General features: G+C 36.8%; 1 long non-coding RNA gene across 1 annotated transcript; it reads left to right on the forward strand.

Moving 5' to 3' along the window:
- Window positions 1–354: 354 nt before the first annotated feature.
- LOC121366578 lies at window positions 355–5855 on the forward strand. Its single transcript, XR_005957183.1, has 4 exons — window positions 355–584; window positions 2740–2986; window positions 3910–3988; window positions 5363–5855. It is a non-coding gene; the product is annotated as an uncharacterized LOC121366578 (long non-coding RNA).
- The last annotated feature ends 218 nt before the right edge of the window (window positions 5856–6073 follow it).

Raw genomic sequence — 6073 nt, forward strand, 5'->3', positions numbered from 1 at the left:
TGTATATCAGCTTCAACACTGAAACAAAATTTAAAACTGTCATTACTAGTCTGTATGTGCTCTGTAATTTTATAGTATATAGATTTATAATCGTATTTTATTTATTCAAATTAAACTTAGTATTATTGTTATATTGCTTTAGTTGCTGCTGCTGCTGCGGCTGCTGCTGATAATGATGATGATGATGATGATGATAACGATAATAATAATAAATGCAATAATAATGAATACTTTTTTTTAGCCGCTCATATGTGTAAAGATGAAGTCATCAGAGATGTTAACAGACTATTTCTTGACGTGTTCGTACCAGTCAACCACCTGCAACTGCTCTCTTTACGCATCACAACACACGGTGGTTGGCATATCTACCGTCCAACTCCCAGACATGAACTGTGATTCCACACTGACTATAGACACACAGAGGAAGTTGATTTATAGTTGTGTAAATGAGAACAATTCAATCGGGTATGGAGAAAATATTGTACGCAATATTACTCAATCTAGTAATTTGATTGAGCTGGAAACAAGCAATGCACCCATAAAAAGCACTTACTGTCTACTCATCTACAGTAAAGGAGGCGGAGGTATAAATACTTCATTTAGAATGTATGTGTATAGTGTTTGTGTAGATGTGCATGCGCGTGTGTGCCCGTTTCCTTCTGAGTATATTTTATGACACATGTATAACTGTAAATTTATGACCAGTTATTTTTATTTCATTATGACACAACTGACAACGTAGATAAAACGCATTAATTCTCACAATGGAAGTTTGGTGTTTGAGATCGCTAAATTTATACAAGCTACAAATGTCACAGTGTTAGGGAATTAACTTTATTTTGTCTTGTTAAAGTTTGTTTGTCTAACAGTAACATGACACTTCATCTTGAGGAGAAACATGCTTCTAACTCAAGCTCTTCTTAATATTTGTTGCCCAGTGGCTCTTTTATAAACACGTTTCAGACAAGAATAGTCTACACCATGACCTCTGATATGACAGTCGTACAGCACGATTAAAAAGAGTCTGTGATAAGAAGATGGATTCTACAACTGGAGTGTTCTGTAACTGAGCTATATCCAACCACTGACGTGTGTGCATGTGTGTGTGTGTGTGTGTGTGTGTGTGTGTGTGTGTGAGAGTATGTGTTTGTGTGCATTTTTGATTACATGCAATGATTACATTACAAGTACATTTTGTGAAAACCATTTTCGTTATTAGCGCATTGTATTCTTTGAAGTTTAGCCATTCTTTTGCTTACTGTGATTTGTATTTATATGCACAGAAAAATCGCAGTTCTAAAATAATTGACACCCTGTTTATTATACTTTGTTCTTATAACATATTAGATAGAACAAACCTGTTATTTTATTTTATTTTACAACAAGTGATAATATAATACAGAATTTAACAGGTTTGTTAAATTAGATGTATGTTATGGAAAATGATCTAGATCACTACTACCATGGTAACCTTCGACAGACAAGTTAATATGACAATTTATTTTAAAGATGGCGTCAACATAACGAGTGGAAATAAATTGTGTAGGAATCGAACTTACAATCCCGCACACATGTCGGGGGGGGGGGGGGCGGGTTGCGGGGGATGGGTAGAATTGTACATCGCCGGGGGGGGGCATCGCTTTCAGCAGGGGGTTTGGATACCCGAACTCAACTCCTGTATACGCGCCTTAAGTGTGTGTCATCCTGGGGAGTCACTGGCAATCTACATATAAAGAAAGCTCATGACAGTGCTTCTTGGCAACAGCCACGACCATGTCAAACATTGTCAATTTGGCTCTCTGTTGTGCACATGCACAAATTTTTACTGTGTTGTGCACATATACGAATTGTGACTGTATAGATTTACTAAACGTTTGGCAAATATTCAGTTCACAAACCTGACAGAAATTCTTAAATATCGAAGATCTCTTTTATATACAGTACTAGGGAATTATTTATGTATACTATTTCAACTGTGTATATCTTATTGTTTTATTTGTGCTGCAGTTCTTTTAACTATGGTGCTATATTGGGTTTGTTTTTGGTTTGTTTTTTACACACTTTTAGCGAATAGTGCCTCATAACTCATTACATTTTTATTATTTATATTGCTTGTATTTATAGTAAAGTTTGTTTTATTGAACGACGCCACTAGAGCACATTGATTTGTTATCTTATCATCAGCTATTTGACGTCAAACATGGTCATTCTGACACTGTTTTTTTAGAGGAAACCCGCTGCCGCCACATAGGCTACTCTTTTACGACAGGCAGCAAAGGATATTTTATTTGCGCTTCCCACAGGCAGGATAGCACAAACCATAGCCTATGTTGAACCAGTTATGGATCACTGGTCGGCGCAAGTGGTTTACACCTACCCATTGAGCACTCACTCAGGGTTTGGAGTCGGATTAACAATCCCATGCCTCGACTGGGATCCGAACCCAGTACCTATCAGCCTGTAGTCCAATGGCTTAACCACTACGCCACCGAGACCGGTACTTGTATTTATATTGTGAATTTTATTCTTGTAATGAACTAAATGTGTGTCTGTCTGAAAGTTCCATCACGGCTTATTAAACATTATTAGGACCGAATTTACGAAACCTGTGTTTCTTAAACGCAGGTGTTTAAGCATTGTATATGTTTGTAGTTACACGCGTGTAAGACATACGCGTTGTAAATTCGGCCCGATCATGTCTTGCTATTTGTTTCATCATTTTATTTCTCGCGTCTGTAGGTTCGTTGACTCTTCAGTGTTATTCGCCAGACGGTAGGTCGATGACGAGCTCAACCCAATCAGACGACAAAACCACCTCATAGATCCACAACACCAGGTTCAACACGAAGAGAATCAACCAAGTCAGAGAAAGCACATGTGACAGTTGCACCGCCAACAGAGCCAACCAAGTCCACGATAGCAGATACTCGTACGACAGTTTGTGAAGAGAAAACGAACAGACAATCAGGCGCAGAAGATTTTCCAGGTACTGAATAGTGTAATAGTCTACGAAACAACACCCCAGTGGACATAACACAATCAAGGCAATTAAATAAACAAATAAATACTGGTATAGTAACAAATAAAATGTACACACAATGGTAATACAAAATGCATAGCCCATATAACACCATATTGTCAAAGGTGTTGCATTCATCAACTCAGGTAATATCTGTGTGTCGGAGAAAGCAGATACAAGTTCTCCATTAACAGAGCCGGTTAAGTCCGAGATATCAGATACGACAGTTCCTGTGGAGAAGACGAACACGCACACAGACTCGAAAGCTTTCCCAGGTACTAAATAGTCTTCTAGTCTACATAAACAACAAGATTCAAAGCTAAATCATCACAAAAACGCCAAATCAAATAATAATAATAATAATAATAATAATAATAATAATAATAACAATAATAATAATAATAACAATAATAATAATATAGTTATTTTTGTTGTTATTGCTGTTGTTAAAATACTCATTATTATTATTATTTTATTAAACAATATGTACTTTTCAATGAATGTTTAACGACACCCCAGCACGAAAAATACATTGGCTATTGGGTGTCAAACTATGGTAATGCAAACAAATAAGGTGATGATCAACATCAATATAAAAATTGAAGATTTAAATAAAAACAGTGTAAAGAACTGTACAAAAAATATAAATATCACAGACAGATACTGATTTTTACTAAAAATTTCAATTTGTGCTGTATTGGCCATTCTCAAAGAGAATGTTACACCCCTGCACCACGGTGAGGTTACAGCACGCGCAGGGGATGTACTTTTAAATACAATATATTATTTTGTTGCATCCTCTAATGTCGGTCTATATTTGGATACGTATATTCTTTTCTAATAATGCAAAATTTGAGTCTTATTAATAAACCAATTTTGTTTTCTTGTAGTTGCGGCTGCTGTAGGTGGTGCCGTTGGTGCAGTTCTGATAGTCGCCGTAGTGGTTGTTGCGATTATCATTTATATAAGGTAACTCACACTTCTAGTTTAGATGTGGAGTAAATACGTTACATGAAATATTCCGCCGTGAATCATTGACTGTATAGTGTCTTAGAAGCTTACGGGGTTCGAACCATGGTACCGGCACCCATCCAGAGCGACAGTTAGCGGTTCGGTGTAGAGGTGTAAGGCCACTGAATGATCTTTTCTCTCACTAACCACTGACAATTTACCCACTGTCCTGGACACACCATCCACATAGTTGAGGAGCGTGCCGAGGAGAACGTGCATGGACATAACCAGGAAATTAACGTGAAATGATATATATATATATATATATATATATATATATATATATATTATTTTAAAATAATATGTCGATGTATTTCATTGGTAATCATTGGTAATGTGTCCTTGACATGAGGCATCACAGGTCCGTACAGTACACGTATTTGTTGTTTTGAGAGTTTGAACTCTTTTTAGGGACGGGACGTAACCCAGTGGTAAAGCTTTCACTTAATGCGCATCGACCCCCATCGGTGGACCCATTGGGCTATTTCTCGGCCAGTGCTCCACAACTGGTGTAACAAAGGCCGTGGTATGTACTATCCTGTCTGTGGGATGGTGAATATAAAAGATCCCTTGCTGCTAATCGAAAAGAGTAGCCCGTGAAGTGGCGAGAGCGGGTTCCCTCTCTCAATATTTGTGTGGTCCTTAACCATATGTCTGACACCATATAACCGTTAAAGGGACATTCCTGAGTTTGCTGCAATGTTTAAGATGTTATCGACTAACAGAGACTTTTTTATCGATTGTAATTACATATCAAATATATTTTTCTGCATACAATATTAGTGGCTGCATATTAAACGTGTTTCTGATCGTTCTAATATGTGTACTAAGTTAAATTTAAGTTTATTTCCTAAAAAAACCTAAATTTCGTACGTACGAAATTATTTAAAGACAAAATCCAATTTGGGTTTCTTACAAATTTTAAGACGACCAGAAACATATTGAATATACAGACACTGATATTTTAAACAAGAAACTATATTTAATATGTAAGTTTAATCGTAGAAATATTTTATTAGTCGGAAACATCTTACAATGGAGCAAACTCAGGAATGCCCCTTTAATAAAATGTGTTGAGTGCGTCGTTAAATAAAACATTTCTTCCTTCCTTACTTGATACACGTTTATATTGCGTTTGGTATGATGTGCTTATTGTTGGTGATGGCTTTATATTCTGCTGATGCTGCTGCTACTGATGATGATGATAATAAGTTTAATAATGACGATGATGTATCTGCTTCTGGAAATGACAGTGATGATCACAATGCTGATGATAATGATAGTAATGATGATGATTATGATGTTGTAACTTTAATATTTTATATTTTGCAGGAAGAAACGAACAAAAGGCAAACAAAACGCCGGTGATGATGACGATGGTGATTACGTCATTAGGGATGTTAACCCTAACAACGCTGATACGAATCGTAGCCCTTCCGTCGCTAATAACAATGTTAATCGTCATAATAATGTGAACATTGTTGGTAACACTTACGAACATCTACAGCACAATACTGTACAGTATGTTAACACGCCGTCGAGTGTTGATGAAGACCACGTGTACCTCCACGTCAATGATCCAACACAGTCACAGATCTCAGATCAAGATTATTATAACACTGCCAACCTGATTGGATGAAACAGTTTAGATTCATACTAGTTTATGTTCGACTTCGTTTGTGAAGGGCGGGACGTAGCTCAGTGATAAAACTCGATCGGTCTAAGATCGATCCCTGTCGTCAGACTCACTGAGCTATTTCTCGTTGTAACAAAAGCCGTGGTATGTACTATCCTGTCTGGGATCATGTATATGAAAGGTCCTGTCATCGCGGCAGCGGATTTCCTGTCATCCGTATGGTTCTTAACCATATGACTGACGTAATATAAAAAGTGTGTATGATTTACAAAGATAAATACATTTTAACTTCTTGTTTGTTTATTTATTATTTTTAAGACGTGGTTTCTTTAAAGGCGCAGACCCTGGATTCAGTCCGTGAAAATGGACACTAAGTTTAGTTAATGTACAAATCTGTGACACATTTT

Source organism: Gigantopelta aegis, unplaced genomic scaffold, assembly GCF_016097555.1.
Source record: "Gigantopelta aegis isolate Gae_Host unplaced genomic scaffold, Gae_host_genome ctg6266_pilon_pilon:::debris, whole genome shotgun sequence".
In the NCBI taxonomy this organism is placed as follows: domain Eukaryota; kingdom Metazoa; phylum Mollusca; class Gastropoda; order Neomphalida; family Peltospiridae; genus Gigantopelta; species Gigantopelta aegis.